Source organism: Oncorhynchus keta, chromosome 13 (assembly GCF_023373465.1).
Source record: "Oncorhynchus keta strain PuntledgeMale-10-30-2019 chromosome 13, Oket_V2, whole genome shotgun sequence".
NCBI classification, from domain to species: Eukaryota; Metazoa; Chordata; class Actinopteri; order Salmoniformes; family Salmonidae; genus Oncorhynchus; species Oncorhynchus keta.
In genome coordinates this window covers 15,534,931-15,556,185 of record NC_068433.1, presented here as the reverse complement: position 1 = coordinate 15,556,185, position 21,255 = coordinate 15,534,931, and the positions used below count along the sequence as shown (strand labels likewise).

Genomic DNA, 21,255 nt, shown 5'->3' with positions numbered 1-21,255 from the left:
ATGAACTTTGAACTCTTATTCACTACAGAAGTGATACCTCCTAGCCGTTGAGTTAGCCTACAGCCGCTGCAAACGAGGGTTAGGAAGGAACAGACAGAGTATCCCGTCTACCACACAACGAAGTTACAACATATTCAATTTACCGGCAGAGACATTCTTCAAAAGAACAAATGACCTGGTTGGGCAACACGGCCTTCCATCGACCACCAACCTACCGAAGTGCAGCTCAGAGTAAATATTTATTGCATTTTCCTTTTCTAAATGGGCGGTAATTTAGAATGCATAAGATACTGTATTTACGATAGCACAGCTTCGCCCTTTGTTCCTCAGTCTTCCCACTCTTTCACTCAAACCCAGCCCCTTTTCTTTTGTGTAACAAGCTGTCATATTTGTTCCGCCCGCTAGGGACGTTTTCCTTTATGATGTAATTTGTAATCAAGTTATGATTTAATTAGGTGTATGTGTGATTGGTTAGGTATTTAGTAAATAAATAATTAAACCCAATTTTGTATTGTTGGTTCAACTTGTTAGCCAGGGTTCGTGCAGGTAACCAAGAATTTACAACTTTCAGATGAGACTGAATTAAGATGACGATTAATATTGACTGCTATTGATGTAAAATATTATTAGGTCTTTAAGAGTTTATTCGGAAGATAACAGCTCTATAAATATTATTTTGTGGTGCCAGACTCTCTAGTTATTCACATGATTATCTCAATCATGTAATATTAATTACGGATAAATTATTTTATAGAATAGCATGTCATATCACTTAATCCGGCATAGCCAAAGATACGACAGCCCTCTACTGCCTCCATATGACCTTTGAGCCACATGGTTACGAGCCCAGGGGTTAGAAGAACACAGGCGGGAACACAGAGAGCAGCACACAGGACACCCCCCAGAACACTACCCAATACATAATTAATGGCCCTGACATTTACAGTTTTAAGCCCATATGTCCTTCCTTCTGACCGGTTTTTGTGAGGTAATAAAGACAATAGGATGTTTATATTTTAGATGTTATATTTGCGATGTGCAAAACAAATAGCAAAGCTTGCTCCCCGATTACAAACTCAAAAGTACCGTATCTAACCAGATTTAGGTCTGAAAAGTCCAATAAATTACAACCAAGTATGTACAAATGACTTTGTAGTCACAGGTGTTTGTGTACCATCGTTTCACGGCATAAATAAAAACGTCAAATAAAAATAAAGCAACGTTCTAAACTGAATCGAGCGTTTAATTTGAGTTCTTCATTTTCTTGAGTAGTCTGGTGGAAGGTCGTCGGCTCAACGGGCAAAGTCACACTCCTCGGCTGGCAGGGGGAATCTGTGGGGGTGGTGGGCATGGAACCAACAAGCCCGGATCTTCAGGACACCAGAGAGTAGGGGCTTCAGCTTAGCATCAGCCCTGGTACCTTGCAGCCTTCTGGGTCTGTACCCGCCAGTTCCGGATATGGAACATACCGCCTTTACTGGAAGAGAGAGAGGAGGGGGGTTTAATACAAACATTTTTATATTACTAATAGGTCTAGGCCAGTTTCAAGAGTTTATGCAAGCTTTGAGTGCAAGCTTTGAGAGACTGCCAAATGAAAATTCCTTCAAGCATTCTTATCTGAATATGTGACATTCCAATAATCCCTGAATTGCTTCAGTATGATTCATGCAGTTAGACCCAGTACCAGAACCATTGATATAGAGTGCAGCAAACAAAATAGTCATCATGTTCACACCAAATGTTCCAAGATAATGAACCTTCATGTGAGAATGCAAATAATAATGTTATTTTCACATGATGTTTGGTGCCAAAATGGGATACTTACCAGATCACTACATTGAACTGGATCCATACAGTAGGGCAAAAAAGTATTTAATCAGCCACCAATTGTGCAAGTTCTCCCACTTAAAAAGATGAGAGAGGCCTGTACTTTTCAATACTTATTTTCCACCATAATTTGCAAATAAATTAATAAAAAATCCTACAATGTGATTTTCTGGATTTTTTTTCTCATTCTGTCTGTCATAGTTGAAGTGTACCTATGATTTAAAAAAATACAGGCCTCTCTCATCTTTATAAGTGGGAGAACTTGCACAATTGGTGGCTGACTAAATACTTTTTTGCACAACTGTATACATCTCTGGTTACAGCTGGATCTCTATCATCTCTGGTTAGAATTGGATCTGTATCATCTCTGGTTAGAGCTGGATCTATATCATCTCTGCTTAGAGCTGGATCTATATCATCTCTGCTTAAAACTGGATCTATATCATCGCTGGTTATATCCAAATATGGAGCTCAGAGCTTTGTTGAGATAATGTCTGGATTAGGGTAAAAACATTCTAGTAACATTCCCAAAACTCTCACGTTTTCCTGACATTTTGGTGGGAGGATTCTGGATTTCCTGCGTATTCCTACACGATTCCAGTCTTCCAACCGGGACTACTGAAAATCCTGGGAAAGTTGTCATCATTTTTCAACACTAGTCTGCATGCTGAGTTTGTATTGCACGTACCTCTGAAGACCTGGTGGTTGTTCTTGAGCAGGTGTACAGACCTCCACACTCCTTTAAGACCTGTAGAGTCTCCTACTCCAACACCTCTCTCCCTGTCAGACTGCCTGAAGAGGAGAGAGTGAGAGAGTGCATTTGGAATAAAAAAGGAGAAGGTGGTGGTTCAGGGTTCAAAATGGAGTAGTAGGAGAAGGATGAAATGTAAGAGTGTCTGGAGAGACTTTTGGGATGGCACAGTCTGCTTCCCAAATGGCACCCTATTTCCTACATAGTGCACTACTTTTGACCAAAGCCAAAAATGGGGCCCTGGTCAAAAGTAGTGCACTACAAAGGGTAGTGCCATTTGGGACACCGCCTGAGAGATAAGGGAGTTGTGCTAAATTAGAGCCTCAAAAAATAACTTGTTCTCTCATAAAGTTCATCTCAGGTGTCAAGACAGTCAGAGCTGTGAAGTCAATTAAACTCAGTCCAACGTGCTGTCATAAAAGAACATTTCACCACCTAAGTTCCCCAGCGTCATTTCAGATACCAACGAGTTAGGAGAGAGGGAGGTATTACAATTAACCCATTCCCCAGGCTGCCTTAGATAATGGGTATGCATGGCCAAAAACTATTTTTGTGTTTCCACAATATGTGTAAGCCAAGATATGAATTCCCAGTGGAGTTCGCAGCAGAGCAGCTAGCCAACCTTTAAGTTCCATTTCATGGAGATTAAGGTATTTCTGGCTTTACTTTCCCCTCTACATGAAGAATTCAATCTGTTTTGACCTTTGGTTCGTATAAATGACAATCTCATCTTCTCTCTTTGGCATACGGGAGTGCAGTTCACCTTAGGTTCCCCCGTGTTGTTGTTGTTTTTTACATCATTATAGTTATATAGACTACAGTCGCGAGGATAGCCCATGTGTTTATTATATCAGACCCAGAAGTCTGGACAGTGGGCACCCCATTGTGATTTCCCTGCTGTGGAACAGCCCTCTTACAAACGTGTTTTTATTTAACCAGGTAGGGAAGTTGAGAACAAGTTCTCATTTACAATTATGACCTGGCCAAGATAAAGCAAAGCAGTTTGACACATACAACAACACAGAGTTACACATGGAGTAAAACAAACATACAGTAGAAAAATAAGTTTATATACGATGTGAGCAAATGAGGTGAGATAAGGGAAGTAAAGGCAAAAAAGGCCATGGTGGCGAATATAGCAAGTACAATATAGCAAGTAAAACACTGGAATGGTAGATTTGCAGTGGAAGAATGTGTGAAGTAGAAATATAAATAATGGGGTGCAAAGGAGCAAAATAAATACAGTAGGGGAAGAGGTAGTTGTTTAGGCTAAATTAGATGGGCTATGTACAGGTGCAGTAATCTGTGAGCTGCTCTGATAAATAATGGGGTGCAAAGTAGCAAAATAAATACAGTAGGGGAAGAGGTAGTTGTTTGGGCTAAATTATAGATTAAAAAAAAAAAATATTTCACCTTTATTTAACCAGGTAGACTAGTTGAGAACAAGTTCTCATTTGCAACTGCGACCTGGCCAAGATAAAGCATAGCAGTGTGAACAGACAACACAGAGTTACACATGGAGTAAACAATTAACAAGTCAATAACACAGTAGAAAAAAAAGAGAGTCTATATACCATTGTGTGCAAAAGGCATGAGGAGGTAGGCGAATAATTACAATTTTGTAGATTAACACTGGAGTGATAAATGATCAGATGGTCATGTACAGGTAGAGATATTGGTGTGCAAAAGAACAGAAAAGTAAATAAATAAAAACAGTATGGGGATGAGGTAGGTAAAAATGGGTGGGCTGTTTACCGATAGACTATGTACAGCTGCAGCGATCGGTTAGCTGCTCAGATAGCAGATGTTTGAAGTTGGTAAGGAAGATAAAAGTCTCCAACTTCAGCGATTTTTGCAATTCGTTCCAGTCACAGGCAGCAGAGAACTGGAACGAAAGGCGGCCAAATGAGGTGTTGGCTTTAGGGATGATCAGTGAGATACACCTGCTGGAGCGCGTGCTACGGATGGGTGTTGCCATCGTGATGGGCTATGTACAGGTGCAGTAATCTGTGAGCTGCTCTGACAGCTGGTGCTTAAAGCTAGTGAGGGAGATGTGTTTCCAGTTTCAAAGATTTTTGTAGTTCGTTCCAGTCATTGGCAGCAGAGAACTGGAAGGAGAGGCGGCCAAAGTAAGAATTGGTTTTGGGGGTGACCAGAGAGATATACCTGCTGGAGCGCATGCTCCAGGTGGGTGCTGCTATGGTGACCAGCGAGCTTAGATAAGGGGGGACTTTACCTAGCAGGGTCTTGTAGATGACCTGGAGCCAGTGGGTTTGGCGACAGGAATGAAGCGAGGGCCAGCCAACGAGAGCATACAGGTCTCAGTGGTGGGTAGAATATGGGGCTTTGGTGACAAAACAGATGGCATTGTGATAGACTGCATCCAATTTATTAAGTTGAGTATTGGAGGCTATTTTGTAAATGACATCGCCGAAGTCGAGGATCGGTAGGATGGTCAGTTTTAGGACGGTGTTTGGCAGCATGAGTCAAGGATGCTTTGTTGCGAAATAGGAAGCCAATTCTAGATTAAACTTTGGATTGGAGATGTTTGATGTGAGTCTGGAAGGAGAGTTTACAGTCTAACCAGTCACCTAGATATTTGTAGTTGTCCACATATCAGAACCGTCCAGAGTAGTGATGCTGGACGGGCGGGCAGGTGCAGGCAGCGATCTGTTGAAGAGCATGCATTTGGTTTTACTTGTATTTAAGAGCAGTTGGAAGCCACAGAAGGAGAGTTGTATGGCATTGAAGCTCGTCTGGAGGGTTGTTAACACAGTGTCCAAAGAAGGGCCAGAAGTATACAGAATGGTGTCATCTGTGTAGAGGTGAATCAGAGACTCACCAGCAGCAAGAGCGACATCATTGATGTATACAGAGAAGAGAGTCGGCCCAAGAATTGAACCCTGTGGCACCCCCATAGAGACTGCCAGAGGCCCGGACAACAGGCCCTCCGATTTGACACACTGAACTCTATCAGAGAAGTAGTTGGTGAACCAGGCGAGGCAATCATTTGAGAAACCAAGGCTGTCGAGTCTGCCGATGAGGATGTGGTGATTGACAGAGTCGAAAGCCTTGGCCATGTCAATGAATACGGCTGCACAGTATTGTTTCTTATCGATGGTGGTTAAGATATCGTTTAGGACCTTGAGCGTGGCTGAGGTGCACCCATGACCAGCTCTGAAACCAGATTGCACAGGGGAGAAGGTGCGGTGGGATTCAAAATGGTCGGTGATCTGTTTGTTAACTTGGCTTTCGAAGACCGTAGAAAGGCAGGGTAGGATAGATATAGGTCTGTAGCAGTTTGGGTCAAAAGTGTCCCCCCCCCCTTTGAAGCGGGGGATGACCGCAGCTGCTTTCCAATCTTTGGGAATCTCAGACGACACGAAAGAGAGGTTGATCAGGCTACTAGCGGGGTTGCAACAATTTCGGCAGATAATTTTAGAAAGAAAGGGTCCAGATTGTCTAGCCCGGCTGATTTGTAGGGGTCCAGATTTTGCAGCTCTTTCAGAACATCAGTGACATCAAATGACAGCACAATACCTGTCAATCAATCACCAAGGACCCTCCACTCTAGATTATCAACTTCAAAACTGTTCTGTTGATTTTGTATAAGTGTTTAACATGGCCTACTTAGCTTACATAGAGATTATTGTTACAGTACCGCACCACATTATGAAACATATTCAAGACACTCAACCTTTGTTTTGTTTGCAGCTAGGGATAGTATGCCAAGGTACGTGTGAACAGTGGGCAGCTGGCAGCAGGTTGGCATTTATTGTCAGGAAGGAAGGAAGCTCTGCAAACTGGAGGAAGCTCTGCAAAGTGGTCACTAGCTGGCACAGGCACAAATTCATAAAATCGGATTTTAAACCTAACCTTAACCCTAACCACATTGCCAACCCTAACCTTTATGATATTGACAATTTTGACTTTGTAGCTGGCCCATCTAGTGGAAATGGCTCAGTTCTGCCTCCAGGGCAAGATTCAGGACAAACTTCAACCTGCGGGGGCCCAGGACCCTACTATAACATCATTACAACGTTTACAGCTGCCCTTTTGAGACCATAGCCTACACTGCTAATTGAGATGAATGGGATAACTGGGGCTATTGACAATGTGGAATTAGTCTGGACCTGGACTGGCCACCTAGACTGTTATTAATGGATTGTCCATAGATACTGTGTTTGTGCACTGCTGTGAGCACAAGGTTGATTGCACGTTAACATTTATTTAGTGACTAAGAGGAAACAGATATACTGTATTTGTTTGTTGTCTGTTTTAGCCCGTATACTAAAACAGTGAATACTAAGCATTACTGCAATCTAAAAATACAATACAAAAATGTCACAATACCGGTAAAAATGTAGGCACAAAACCTTTCATCCGACCATACAGTGTTTGCACACAATTAGTATGCTCGTCGACTAGAGGAATGAATTACACAGTATGATTGTGGAAATTATTGCATCTTATGGTTCTTGTGTTTCTTTCAAACTTGCATGAGGCAATTGTTTAGCTTGTCCATTGATTGTCACATCTATTGAGAGAGAGACAGTGAAATTCGCAGGCTAGTTGCTGTCAGTGTCCCAGCCCCCCTCCACCACTTACCCTCCCTCTTTTCAGAGCAGCACCATAGGAGAACACAAATACAGAGTCATCCATAAAAGATGGATCAGAATGCATTATTCATCTCCATCCCGGGTTACAGGCGCTCTGTCTCTCCATCCTATTTTTCACTCCCCCCCCCCTTTTCATTCCCTCCCGACTCTACCTTTCTGTCTGTCTCTCTAATTCCTGTCCTGATAGAGATTCTTCTGTTTTAATCAGAGTACACTTCATCTCCTTATCTCATCTGTCGTACCTCGGGTGAAGGTGTGTGTGTGTGTGTGTGTGTAGGATGAGGGGAGGGGAGAATCTGGAGGGGTTGATAAAGGAGAGATGGGGGCGGTGTGTGTCGTACACAGGATGTAGCTGGCAGAGGATGAAACACTTCCAGGGTTCAAAGCAGGGTCGCACTGCACCACCAGGGGCCTTGGTGGTGGGGCGAGAAGGACATATGGGACCTATCATGACCTTAACATTCCTGAATTCCACCGAGTCAACTATACACCATGTAGTGTATATAAACCCAATATACTTCATTATAGTAATGATCCACAGAGCAGATATGTACTTTTTTTTATTTATTCCTAAACCTAATATGACCTCAATGACAGCTCAATGTTTTGAAGGAGAGATTACCTTGTGATTTGATTGACAGTTTAGTTATTAAGTCCCATTCCCTTACCTCCAGTGCTCCAGGCATCAGGGACATCCCCGCCCTTGTCGGTCGACCAAGCAGAGTGTTGGCCACACGTAAGACTATACCATCTACAAAATCCCGGGGGAGGGCGGCGCAATTCCACACAGTCTCAATCCTCTCTCGGGGCTGGAACCCAGCTCCTCAGTTGCTCCCATGGGACCTGTCAGTCTCAGCTTCCCCCTCGACGTTTGACCCTTGTACTGTGACCCCGGACCAGGTCTGACGACCCTGTATATACTTGGCTCTCCACTCATCCGACAGCTGGTAGCTCTTTGACTTTCCTACCAGACACACCTGCAGAGTAAAGGGTTAGATTAAAACAATGTGACTGGCTTATGTTAGCATATTCTGTGTTTTTTAATTTATTTGTATTTTTTATTATTATTTTTGTATTTTTAGTGTTTTAGGAGACACTCTTATCCAGAGCGACTAACAGTAGTGAGTGCATACATTTGTGTACTTTTCCCAATGGGAATTGAACCCTGACATTGTAAGCATCATGCTCTACCAACTGAGCCACACGGGACCATGTGTTCAAGTGTGGGTGTTATTTTTTTTAATTGAACCTTTATTTAACTAGGCAAGTCAGTTAACAACACATTCTTATTCACAACAACAGCCTACCAGGGAACAGTGGGTTTACTGCCTTGTTCAGGGGCAGAACGACAGATTTTTATCTTATCATCTCTGGGATTCAATCCAGCAACCTTTCGTTTACTAGCCCAACGCTCTAACCACTAGGCTACCTGCCGCTCCATTAGCATATCCGCTTTGTGGAGGGGATTCTCAGGCAGTCCTCCTCTGTGTTGAACCCACAGGCTGTGCTGATCTCAGAGATGAAGTCAATGTATTCCTTATACTGGGACTTCTGAAACTGTCACCGCTGGTACTTCCCATAGAAGTCAAAGAAACGGCAGAACAATGTACCGGCCGGAGAAGGATGACCTAGTGTGAGGAAAGTGACAGAAATGACACATCAAAACTATCCTTTATTTCCCTGGTTGGTTTAGTCTTAGAGAATCCTGGCCAAGCAGATGTAGCAGACATCATAGAGGTGAGAACATACTGTAGGAACAACTGAATTAGGCACAACTTACTCAAAGTTGCGTGTAAGAAAAATTAGGACAATTTAAAGCCTATGGAGCTATGAGGCATTGTTAAGTACTGTTGGGAGCTTTCAAACCAGAGACTAACTTCAAGAGCCAAGCTCAACATCGCCATCAGATGGCCACCGCATCAAACAAGTCCCTTCACACATCAACACACCTCCAATCCCCCTCTCCCCAAACCAACCCAACTCATGAAAGTAACAGGATTTCAAATTCAATAGATCAGCTGCCACTTGAGGCGGCTAAGCCAAATTGTGTTTGCTGATGACTTGCCAGGCCGCTATAACGGGGATCCACGGCGAGAGCTCCTCCGAGTGGTTTCCAATTAGCCAGTCTGTGTCCAGGAATAAGAAGCCATCACTGGGAGTGATTGCCATTTCCTGGAATAGAACCCACACCCAAATGCACAAGAGGCTTCTTTAGATCAGAGAGACGCACCGCCAACGACCGTAATTTGATTTTTGAATCATTCATTTTTTTAAATGACTTGTGACACACCCAGCCGCTCTCTGTCGCTAAAGAACTCTGTTGCGAACTTTTAATATTGAAGGAGGATAACATCTTGATATTTTTATCCCAGCTCATTCAGTGTTAGGGTGGGTAAAAGGAAGGGTGATCTGAAATAATGAGTCAGATGAGGTTACAAATTCAATTTATTTGTATTTAATTTAAACCAACATTTTGTGCCTATTGCCATGTAGGGCCTAATTAAATAACTGGTCTTATACAACACAACAAAAGTAAACAAGTAAATACATGATTTTAGCCTAAACCTGTGAACTAGAGAAACTAGATAAAATGACAACAAGGAAAGCCCTTTCAGGAGTTGGAGACCACTTCATGTTCTAGTATACACATCATATCCCATCACCATGTTCTAGTCCAGACACCATCCTATCCCATCACCATGTTCTAGTCTAGACACATCATATCCCATCACCATGTTCTAGTCTAGACACATCATATCCCATCACCATGTTCTAGTCCAGACACCATCCTATCCCATCACCATGTTCTAGTCCAGACACCATCATATCCCATCACCATGTTCTAGTCCAGACACATCATATCCCATCACCATGTTCTAGTCTAGACACATCATATCCCATCACCATGTTCTAGTCCAGACACCATCATATCCCATCACCATGTTCTAGTCCAGACACCATCCTATCCCATCACCATGTTCTAGTCCAGACACCATCCTATCCCATCACCATGTTCTAGTCCAGACACCATCATATCCCATCACCATGTTCTAGTCCAGACACCATCCTATCCCATCACCATGTTCTAGTCTAGACACCATCTATCCCATCACCATGTTCTAGTCCAGACACCATCATATCCCATCACCATGTTCTAGTCCAGACACCATCCTATCCCATCACCATGTTCTAGTCTAGACACCATCCTATCCCATCACCATGTTCTAGTCCAGACACCATCCTATCCCATCACCATGTTCTAGTCCAGACACCATCCTATCCCATCACCATGTTCTAGTCTAGACACATCCTATCCCATCACCATGTTCTATTCCAGACACCATCATATCCCATCACCATGTTCTAGTCAGACACCATCCTATCCCATCACCATGTTATATTCTAGACACATCCTATCCCATCACCATGTTCTAGTCTAGACACATCCTATCCCATCACCATGTTATATTCCAGACACCATCATATCCCATCACCATGTTCTAGTCCAGACACATCCTATCCCATCACCATGTTCTAGTCTAGACACCATCATATCCCATCACCATGTTCTAGTCCAGACACCATCCTATCCCATCACCATGTTCTAGTCCAGACACCATCCTATCCCATCACCATGTTATATTCTAGACACCATCCTATCCCATCACCATGTTCTAGTCTAGACACCATCCTATCCCATCACCATGTTCTAGTCTAGACACATCCTATCCCATCACCATGTTCTAGTCTAGACACCATCCTATCCCATCACCATGTTCTAGTCTAGACACATCCTATCCCATCACCATGTTCTAGTCTAGACACATCCTATCCCATCACCATGTTCCAGTCTAGACACCATTATATCCCATCACCATGTTCCAGTCTAGACACCATCCTATCCCATCACCATGTTCTAGTCTAGACACCATTATATCCCATCACCATGTTCCAGTCTAGACACCATTATATCCCATCACCATGTTCCAGTCTAGACACCATCCTATCCCATCACCATGTTCTAGTCCAGACACCATCATATCCCATCACCATGTTATATTCCAGACACATCCTATCCCATCACCATGTTCTAGTCTAGACACCATCCTATCCCATCACCATGTTCTAGTCCAGACACCATCCTATCCCATCACCATGTTATATTCCAGACACATCCTATCCCATCACCATGTTCCAGTCTAGACACCATCCTATCCCATCACCATGTTCTAGTCCAGACACCATCCTATCCCATCACCATGTTCTAGTCCAGACACATCCTATCCCATCACCATGTTCTAGTCTAGACACCATCCTATCCCATCACCATGTTCAGTCTAGACACATCCTATCCCATCACCATGTTCCAGTCTAGACACCATCCTATCCCATCACCATGTTCCAGTCTAGACACCATCCTATCCCATCACCATGTTCTTCCAGACACATCCTATCCCATCACCATGTTCTAGTCTATCCCATCACCATGTTCTAGTCTAGACACATCATATCCCATCACCATGTTCTAGTCTAGACACATCCATCCCATCACCATGTTCATATCCCATCACCATGTTCTAGTCTAGACACATCCCATCACCATGTTCTAGTCCAGACACATCCTATCCCATCACCATGTTCTAGTCTAGACACATCCTATCCCATCACCATGTTCTAGTCTAGACACATCCCATCACCATGTTCTAGTCCAGACACATCCTATCCCATCACCATGTTCTAGTCTAGCCACATCCTATCCCATCACCATGTTCTAGTCTAGACACATCCTATCCCATCACCATGTTCTAGTCTAGACACATCCTATCCCATCACCATGTTCTAGTCTAGACACCATCCTATCCCATCACCATGTTCTAGTCTAGACACATCCTATCCCATCACCATGTTCTAGTCTAGACACATCCTATCCCATCACCATGTTCCAGTCTAGACACCATTATATCCCATCACCATGTTCCAGTCTAGACACCATCCTATCCCATCACCATGTTCTAGTCTAGACACCATCATATCCCATCACCATGTTCTAGTCTAGACACATCCTATCCCATCACCATGTTCCAGTCTAGACACATCCTATCCCATCACCATGTTCTAGTCTAGACACATCCTATCCCATCACCATGTTCTAGTCTAGACACATCCTATCCCATCACCATGTTCCAGTCTAGACACCATTATATCCCATCACCATGTTCCAGTCTAGACACATCCTATCCCATCACCATGTTCCAGTCTAGACACCATCATATCCCATCACCATGTTCTAGTCTAGACACCATCCTATCCCATCACCATGTTCTAGTCTAGACACCATCATATCCCATCACCATGTTCTATTCCAGACACCATCATATCCCATCACCATGTTCTAGTCTAGACACATCCTATCCCATCACCATGTTCTAGTCCAGACACATCCTATCCCATCACCATGTTCTAGTCTAGACACATCCTATCCCATCACCATGTTCTAGTCTAGACACATCCTATCCCATCACCATGTTCTAGTCTAGACACCATCCTATCCCATCACCATGTTCTAGTCTAGACACATCCTATCCCATCACCATGTTCTAGTCTAGACACATCCTATCCCATCACCATGTTCTAGTCTAGACACATCCTATCCCATCACCATGTTCTAGTCTAGACACATCCTATCCCATCACCATGTTCTAGTCTAGACACCATCCTATCCCATCACCATGTTCTAGTCTAGACACATCCTATCCCATCACCATGTTCTAGTCTAGACACATCCTATCCCATCACCATGTTCTAGTCCAGACACATCCTATCCCATCACCATGTTCTAGTCTAGACACATCCTATCCCATCACCATGTTCTAGTCTAGACACATCCTATCCCATCACCATGTTCTAGTCTAGACACATCCTATCCCATCACCATGTTCTAGTCTAGACACATCCTATCCCATCACCATGTTCTAGTCTAGACACCATCCTATCCCATCACCATGTTCCAGTCTTGACACCCATCATAATATATCACAGAGGATAAGGACACCAGAAAGGACAGGGAGCAGATCCTGACAGAACCCCAAGCCTTTAGTGAAAGGTACAGCGAGTCCCTAGCTAAACAAGCTAAACAATTGCCTCATGTAAGTTTGAAAGGAACACAAGAACCATAAGATGCAATAATTAACACAATCTCATTCCGTGTAATTCATTCTTCTAGTCAACTAGCCTACTAATTGTGTGCAAACACTGTATGGTCGGATGAAAGGTTTTGTGCCTACATTTTTACCGGTATTGTGACATTTTAGCATTGTATTTTTAGATTTCAGCTCTGCTTAGGATTCACAATTTTAGTATATTGGCTAAAACAGAGGCAACAACAAACAAATACAGTATCTCCGTTTCCTCTTAGTCACTAAATAAATCTTAATGTGCAATCAACCTTGTGCTCACAGCAGTGCACAAACACAGAGTCTATGGACAATCCATTAATAACAGTCTATGAGGCCAGTCCAGGTCCAGACTAATTCCACATTGTCAATAGCCCCAGTCAATAATATTGAAATGGAAGGAGTATCAGACCACTGCAAATCTACCAAGACCTGGCCGTCCCTCTAAACTTTCAGCTCATACAAGGAGAAGACTGATCAGAGATGCAGCCAAGAGGCCCATGATCACTCTGGATGAACTACAGAGATCGACAGCTGAGGTGGGAGACTCTGTCCATAGGACAACAATCAGTCATATATTGCACAAATCTGGCCTTTATGGAAGAGTGGCAAGAAGAAAGCAATTTCTTAAAGATATCCATAGTGTCGTTTAAAGTTTTCCACAAGCCACCTGGGAGACACATCAAACATGTAGAAGAAGGTGCTCTGGTCAGATGAAACCAAAATTGAACTTTTTGGCAACAATGCAAAACGTTATGTTTGGTGTATAAGCAACACAGCGCATCACCCTGAACACACCATCCCCACTGTCAAACATGGTGGTGGCAGCATCATGGTTTGGGCCTGCTTTTCTTCAGCAGGGACAGGGAAGATGGTTAAAATTGATGGGAAGATGGATGGAGCCAAATACAGGACCATTCTGGAAGAAAACCTGATGGAGTCTGCAAAAGACCTGAGACTGGGACGGAGATTTGTCTTCCAACAAGACAATGATCCAAAACATAAAGCAAAATCTACAATGGAATGGTTCAAAAATAAACATATCCAGGTGTAAGAATGGCCAAGTCAAAGTCCAGACCTGAATCCAATCGAGAATCTGTGGAAAGAACTGAACTGCTGTTCACAAATGCTCTCCATCCAACCTCACTGAGCTCGAGCTGTTTTGCAAGGAGGAATGGGAAAAAATGTCAGTCTCTCTATGTGCAAAACTGATAGAGACATACCCCAAGCGACTTACAGCTGTAATCGCAGCAAAAGGTGGCGCTACAAAGTATTAACTTAAGGGGGCTGAATAATTTTGCACGCCCAATTTTTCAGTTTTTGATTTGTTAAAAAAGTTTGAAATATCCAATAAATGTTGTTCCACTTCATGATTGTGTCCCACTTGTTGTTGATTCTTCACAAAAAAATACAGTTTTATATCTTTATGTTTGAAGCCTGAAATGTGGCAAAAGGTTGCAAAGTTCAAGGGGGCCGAATACTTTCGACAAGGCACTGTATTTACACTGACCCCCCCCTTTTGTTTCACTGCTACCTACATGTACAAATTACCTGGACTAACCTGTACCCCCACACATTGACTCAGTACCCCCTGTATATAGCCTCGTTATTGTTATTTTATTGTGTTACATTTAATGTTTTACTTTAGTTTATTTAGTAAATATTTTCTTAACTCTATTTCTTGAAATGCATCGTTGGTTAAGGGCTTATAAATAAGCATTTCCCTGTAAGGTCTACCTGTTCTTTTCGGCGCATGTGACAAATAAAATGTGATTTGATATTAAGGCCCTGGAGGCAGAACTGAGCCATTTCTGCTAGATGGGTCAGCTGCAAAGTCAAAATTGTCTATATAATAAAGGTTAGGGTTGGCAATGTGGTTAAGGTTAGGTTAAAAATCTGATTTTATGAATTTGTGCCTGTGCCAGCTAGTGACCACTTTGCAGAGCTTCCCCCAGGGCAAGATTTGTATTTAAGATTCCTGACAATAAATGCCAACCTGCCCACTGTTCACACGTAACTTGGCATACTATCCCTAGCTGCAAACAAAACAAAGGTTGAGTGTCTTGAATATGTTGCATAATGTGGTGCAGTACTGTAACAATAATCTCTATGTAAACTAAGTAGGCCATGGTGAAACACTTATACAAAATCAACAGAACAGTTTTGAAGTTGATAATCTAGAGTGGAGAGCCCTTGGTGATTGATTGACTGGTATTGTGCTGTCATTTGTTGGTAAGAGGGTAATAGCTTTTCCACAGCAGGGAAATCACAATGGGGTGCCCACTGTCCAGACTTCTGGGTCTGATATAATAAACACATGGGCTATCCTCACGACTGTAGTCTATATAACTATAATGATGTAAAAAACAACAACACGGGGGAACCTAAGGTGAACTGCACTCCTGTATGCCACAGAGAGAAAATGAGATTGTCATTTATACGACGCTGGGGAACTGAGGTGGCAAAATTCTCTCATGACAGCATGTTGGACTGAATTTAATTGACTTCACAGCTCTGACTGTCTGACACCTGAGATGAAATGTCCAAGAGAACAAGTTCTTTTTTGAGGCCCTAATTTAGCACAACTCCCTTTTCTCTCAGGTTATGTCCCAAATGGCCCGGTATTCCCTTTGTAGTGCACTACTTTTGCCCAGGGCCCCATAGGGCCCGTAGGGGTCTGATCAAAAGTTGTGCACTATGTAGAAAATAGGGTGCTATAATCGATGTTATATTAATGCCCTGGGCCCTAATTGAAATCAAGGCTGGTCCAGACCGGACCAAAAATTTGGATCTGTAGATGTTGCAATCAAGGCTAGGGCAGACTGACTAAATTTCAACTACTTTTCAACGTCCGGTGACGGTTGTAGCTCAGTGGGTGAGAATGTTGGTTACAGTAAAGGGAAAGAGAACAGCATGTCTTCAGATGAAACATTGAAGGGGTGCGGCAGGGGGAAAGTAAAGCACAGCAGAGCACTGGTTCCCTGCAACCCCACGTGCAATTCCATGTGTGTCTATGGGGGTTTAGACTTAGGCTACATGTGACTTAATTTGAAAAGGTGAACGAAATAGTTAATATATTACCGCTATAATACATACTGTACACATCATCTGAATTAATTTGGTATTCAAAAATATTTCAAATAGTGCAATAGTTTTGGTTTCTTAGAAGAAGACAAAATGGGAATTCCAAATATCCACAAAGCCCTCAAAATGAAGTTGATCTTGGGGTCTATTAAAGGGTATTATGAGGCTCATGCAGGATAAACACCCTCTAAAGTAACAAGCGCCAACTGATCAAAGCTGAATAAAACAGTGTTTCATTTAGCCCTTCCTCACCTCTAGATAGGTTCATGGGTCGTACATATTCCAGATCTTCTGTTTCCTCACATCGATGCCCTTTCCAGGGTGCTGAAACACAAGCAGGTATGACGGTCAGTCAGTCCCTAATCACTTCATCAGCGGGCAGAACTGAACATTGGGTACACAAAGACACTATTCACCTACCCCCAGTGTGTCATTTCAATCACGGCTATCCAGCGTTTTGATTAGACGTTAAATCACATCACTGATTGAATTGAACACTGGCATGAAATTGGAGCGGATTAAGCCCGCATCCCAAATGGCACCCTATTCCATATATAGTGCACTATGGTCAATTCCAAGCCATGAGCACCAACATGTGAAGTTCATAGGAGCATGTCAAATGAAAGCTAAGAGTAAAACATTTGATTTATTAAGGTATATATATACATTTTTCAACAACAAATTCTGAATAAGCTAAGACTGATTTCTTGTCAAACAGATGGAAAAGGGGTCTTTCACAACATCTACCAGAAAGTCTTAAAAGGTATTAAAAATACAGCAAACCATAATGAAGTAAAGACCCCTGCCAACTAATAAACACATTTAGTTTAGCAGAATTTTTTGGCCTTTATGAAACATTGCCTTGTGCTTTGAAATTCCATCATCAAAAATCCACTTATCTTTAAGATATTGTCATTTCTCTCCCTCTTGAGGGAGGATAATGAAAGTTCACAGAAGTAACACGTAAAGGTAGATCTATCAATTAGTTAGTGTTTTTACTGATATCAATTTTGTTTATGAATTATTAAAATGAATGTAGACGCAGGGAGTCAGGAAACAAGTGCAGTGAGCTTAATAATAACAAACATTATAAAACAAGAGACAACTAAAACAAGGAAATATAAACAATACTACCTGACGACTGACAGAACAGAGCGCTAGATAAATGATAAGTAATCAAGGTGGTAATGAATTCCAGGTGTGACTGATGGGATGCAGGTCTGCGTAATAATTGTTGCCAGGTGTGCGTAATGGTCGCAAGGCCCATAAGTAAGTAAATCGGCGACGTTGCGTGAGTGAGCGGGAATGGACGTGACAAATTTGAAATCCTGTTACCAAATCATCAATTGTATTTCATTTCAAACTTCACATTTCTTTAGTATAGGCTACTTATCGTAATGAATGGTATCAGCAAAATGGCTGCAATAAGTGATTGGTTGGTGTCGATCATTTTCGGTTTATCGTCCCAGCTCTAGTACAGTACAGTGCAGTGCTTGAGGAGTCATTACAGACCTGGGTCCGATCCCAGGGGGGGGCTTTACATGGCTCATCGCGCTCTAGCGACTCCTTGTGGCGGTCCGGGTGCAGCTGGTTAAGAAGCGTGGTTTGTCGGTCATGTTTTGGAGGACGCATAACTCGATCTTTGCCTCTCTCTCTCTCTCTCTCTCTCTCTCTCTCTCTCGAGCCCGTTGGGGAGTTACTGCGATGTGACAAGATCATAATTGGGGAGAAAGAGTGAGTAAAACAAATGTTTATGTAAGAAAACTTTGAAATCAATGTTTTTTGTTTTGTCGTTCATTTGCGGGCCCTTGTCAAATGTAGTGCACTACAAAGGGAATACAGTGCCATATGGGACGCATCCTAAAGCTTCTTACAACACACCAGCTACACCGTGTCATTGATTAAGCATCCAGTGGACATTTGTGAACTAAAAAATATCGGAAACAAAGGTCAGTTTTCCACAGGTGTCCAGGTGTTATTATTCAGCACCAGGGCATATCAGGTTGTTTTATGTAACTGTGTTCTGGCAACCTAGTGTAGTGTTTATCATACATAGACCATTTCCATAACCAAGATCCACAAAGGACTGTTTGACCATCAGACCCTTCTCTGCTAGCTCCTCGCCCCATAGGACCTGTGCACTGATAGAACAATGGCATTATTGTCATAAGAGCTGTCATTTCACACATATTAGCATTCTGTCCATATACTGAGGAGGCCTATCAAAAGATATGTAGCGAAGGCAATATCTTCAAAGAACAAACTTCTCAGGGTCTGTTACTTCAGGCCAAACCTAAACAAAGACAGATATTACAGTATGTTGGGGCATTAACATGAAAACAACTTCAACAACAACACTGCTACAACAACACTGCTACAAAGAATCTGATCTGTGACGCTACACTTCGAAAGACCAGACCATCTCCTTGTACTTGTCCTTCAGCTGTTAGTACATGATGTTGTACTTCTCTACAGGCAGCAGGGACGGGGTGCTCCTGAACTCACTGGTCCTACTCTCTGTGGCCCAGCTTACCAGTTTGGGCAGGAGCTCCTCAACCAGCCAGGGCAGTTAGGGGTAGACCCCCCCGTCACTGAACCAGTCATCAGGCCGCAGGAGGTGTTTACAGAGCAAATCAATGTAGACACTGTCCAATGTGTCCATGCATGACTGGGTTGATGGAAGGCTAGGCGAAGAAGCTGACATTGAGATTAAACATCATAACATGGAAAGACTCACCATTCATCATTGTTCTCAGGCAGAAGGTGTATCTGATAGATGTTCTTCCTTCGAAACGCAGTACCTTCCGCACTCTCCTCAACTGGTATGAAGCTTACTTTACTCTTTGAGATTCAAAGTCTGAAAATGTAAAGATTTTTAAAAAGGAACACACAACATTTCACACATCCAACTGTTGTTGTGCACATGCTGTAAAGTCAGCCAGAACTCGATGATAAGCAGCTTATTGTCATTAGCATGTCCTTACTTTTGAGTATGTCTTTATGTACTGTTGTTCCATAAGTTTACTTTAGGAATGAATGTCCTCATGTAACAGTATAACTTTACGTCCGTCCCCTCGCCCATACCCGGGCGCGAACCAAGGGACCCTCTGCACACATCAACAACAGTCACCCTCGAAGCATCGTTACCCATCGCTCCACAAAAGCCGCGGCCCTTGCAGAGCAAGGGGAACTGGTACTTCAAGGTCTCAGAGCAAGTGACGTAACCGATTGAAACGCTATTTAGCGCACACCGCTAACTAAGCTAGCCGTTTCACATCCGTTACACTCACAGAAAAATACCAGTCTCTGCTTGTCATATTCAAGTTCAATACCACTATTCACTAAAGAAAGAACATCCTTTTTTAATTTTTTTTTTTTCAGTGTTTTTTTATTTTTTTTATTTTATTAACAACAAATCAATACATAAAACACATGAGGGAACACAAGCAAGAAAGAACATCCTTGGACTCTGACGTTTCACATCCATGACGTCCACAATGACATTTGTTCACAACGTGTGGTTTATTTATCTAAACATTAACGCCAGACCAAAATCCTCCCGGAAGATAATTACATTTGTCTGTAAACTTAGTTTCAACATGGTTTTGATATAATAGCAAATTGCATAGCACTGAAACGTTGTACATTGCAAACGTAATAACAAAAAAAACACTTCCGGTGATTTATAGTTTCAAAGGGATTTTGTCGCGGGTTGATGACGCCATGAAAGCGCGACTCAGAAGAAAAGAGCGCCGTTTGAAAAACCAACAGCAGAGAGTGCTGTTGTATTTTTAATCTCAACATCTTGAACGACCCTGTACTAATTGTACATTATTTTATATGCAGAAAATGTGAAATCAGGATGCAAAAAAAAATATCACAAGTTTGACCTCACACCAATGACTAATCTTATTACCCTTCACTATTTTGCCTTTTTATGCTGATTTCCAAACACTCTGCTCACTGATCACCTTCTTAATGTTTTGATAAACACTTCAGGGGTAGAAGGTCTGATGCAAATTCTGACAACTACCCTCACATTACTGTTACAGCACCATGAACATGCTTCCTGTGAAACAAAGACCATCTAAAGATTATGATAATTTACCCCTAAAAACTTTCTCCTTTCATCTGTGAAGCATCTGAGGTGGATCCTGGTCCCAATTGTCAGGTGAGAAAAGGCTACAGAAAAATGTCACAAGCCTCCAGGTCACACACACATCATAAAGTACGAGCTTCCCATGCTGTAAGCTGACACTAAGAACCTTTTGCTCAAGAATATGCATTCGGAACCCTGTGACAGACGTTTAAAGACAAAATTATGGTCACCACTATTCCCACATACTCATGCTCTCTAGAAACTGAATATCACATCGCAACCTGGTATCATTAGGTCGTTATATTTCTCAATCCACTTGGTAAATTAATGGTAATTGAGCAATGCGTCACTGCTAAAAAAACAATACAAAATATCTGATATAGCAATGATCTCTTTTCACAATAACAATGATTTTTACATGAGTCATTATTGATACATAATCATACATTCACATCTACAGTGTATATATATATATATATATATATATTATTTATTATTATTATTTATTATATATTATTTATTTAACTAGGCAAGTCAGTTAAGAACAAATTATTTTTTTACAATGATGGGCCTACACCGGCCAAACCCTAACGCAGACAACGCTGGGCCAATTGTGCGGCCTATGGGACTTCTGATCACAGCCAGTTGTGATACAGCCCAGGATCAAACCAGGGTTTGTAGTGACACCACTAGCACTGTGAT

The 21,255-nt window shown here is 42.3% G+C and overlaps 1 pseudogene; it reads right to left on the bottom strand.

Annotated features, from left to right (window-relative positions):
• Nucleotides 1-1,292: 1,292 nt before the first annotated feature.
• On the bottom strand, nt 1,293-21,106 carry LOC118392704 (probable tRNA (uracil-O(2)-)-methyltransferase; annotated as a pseudogene).
• Between the last annotated feature and the right edge of the window lie 149 nt (nt 21,107-21,255).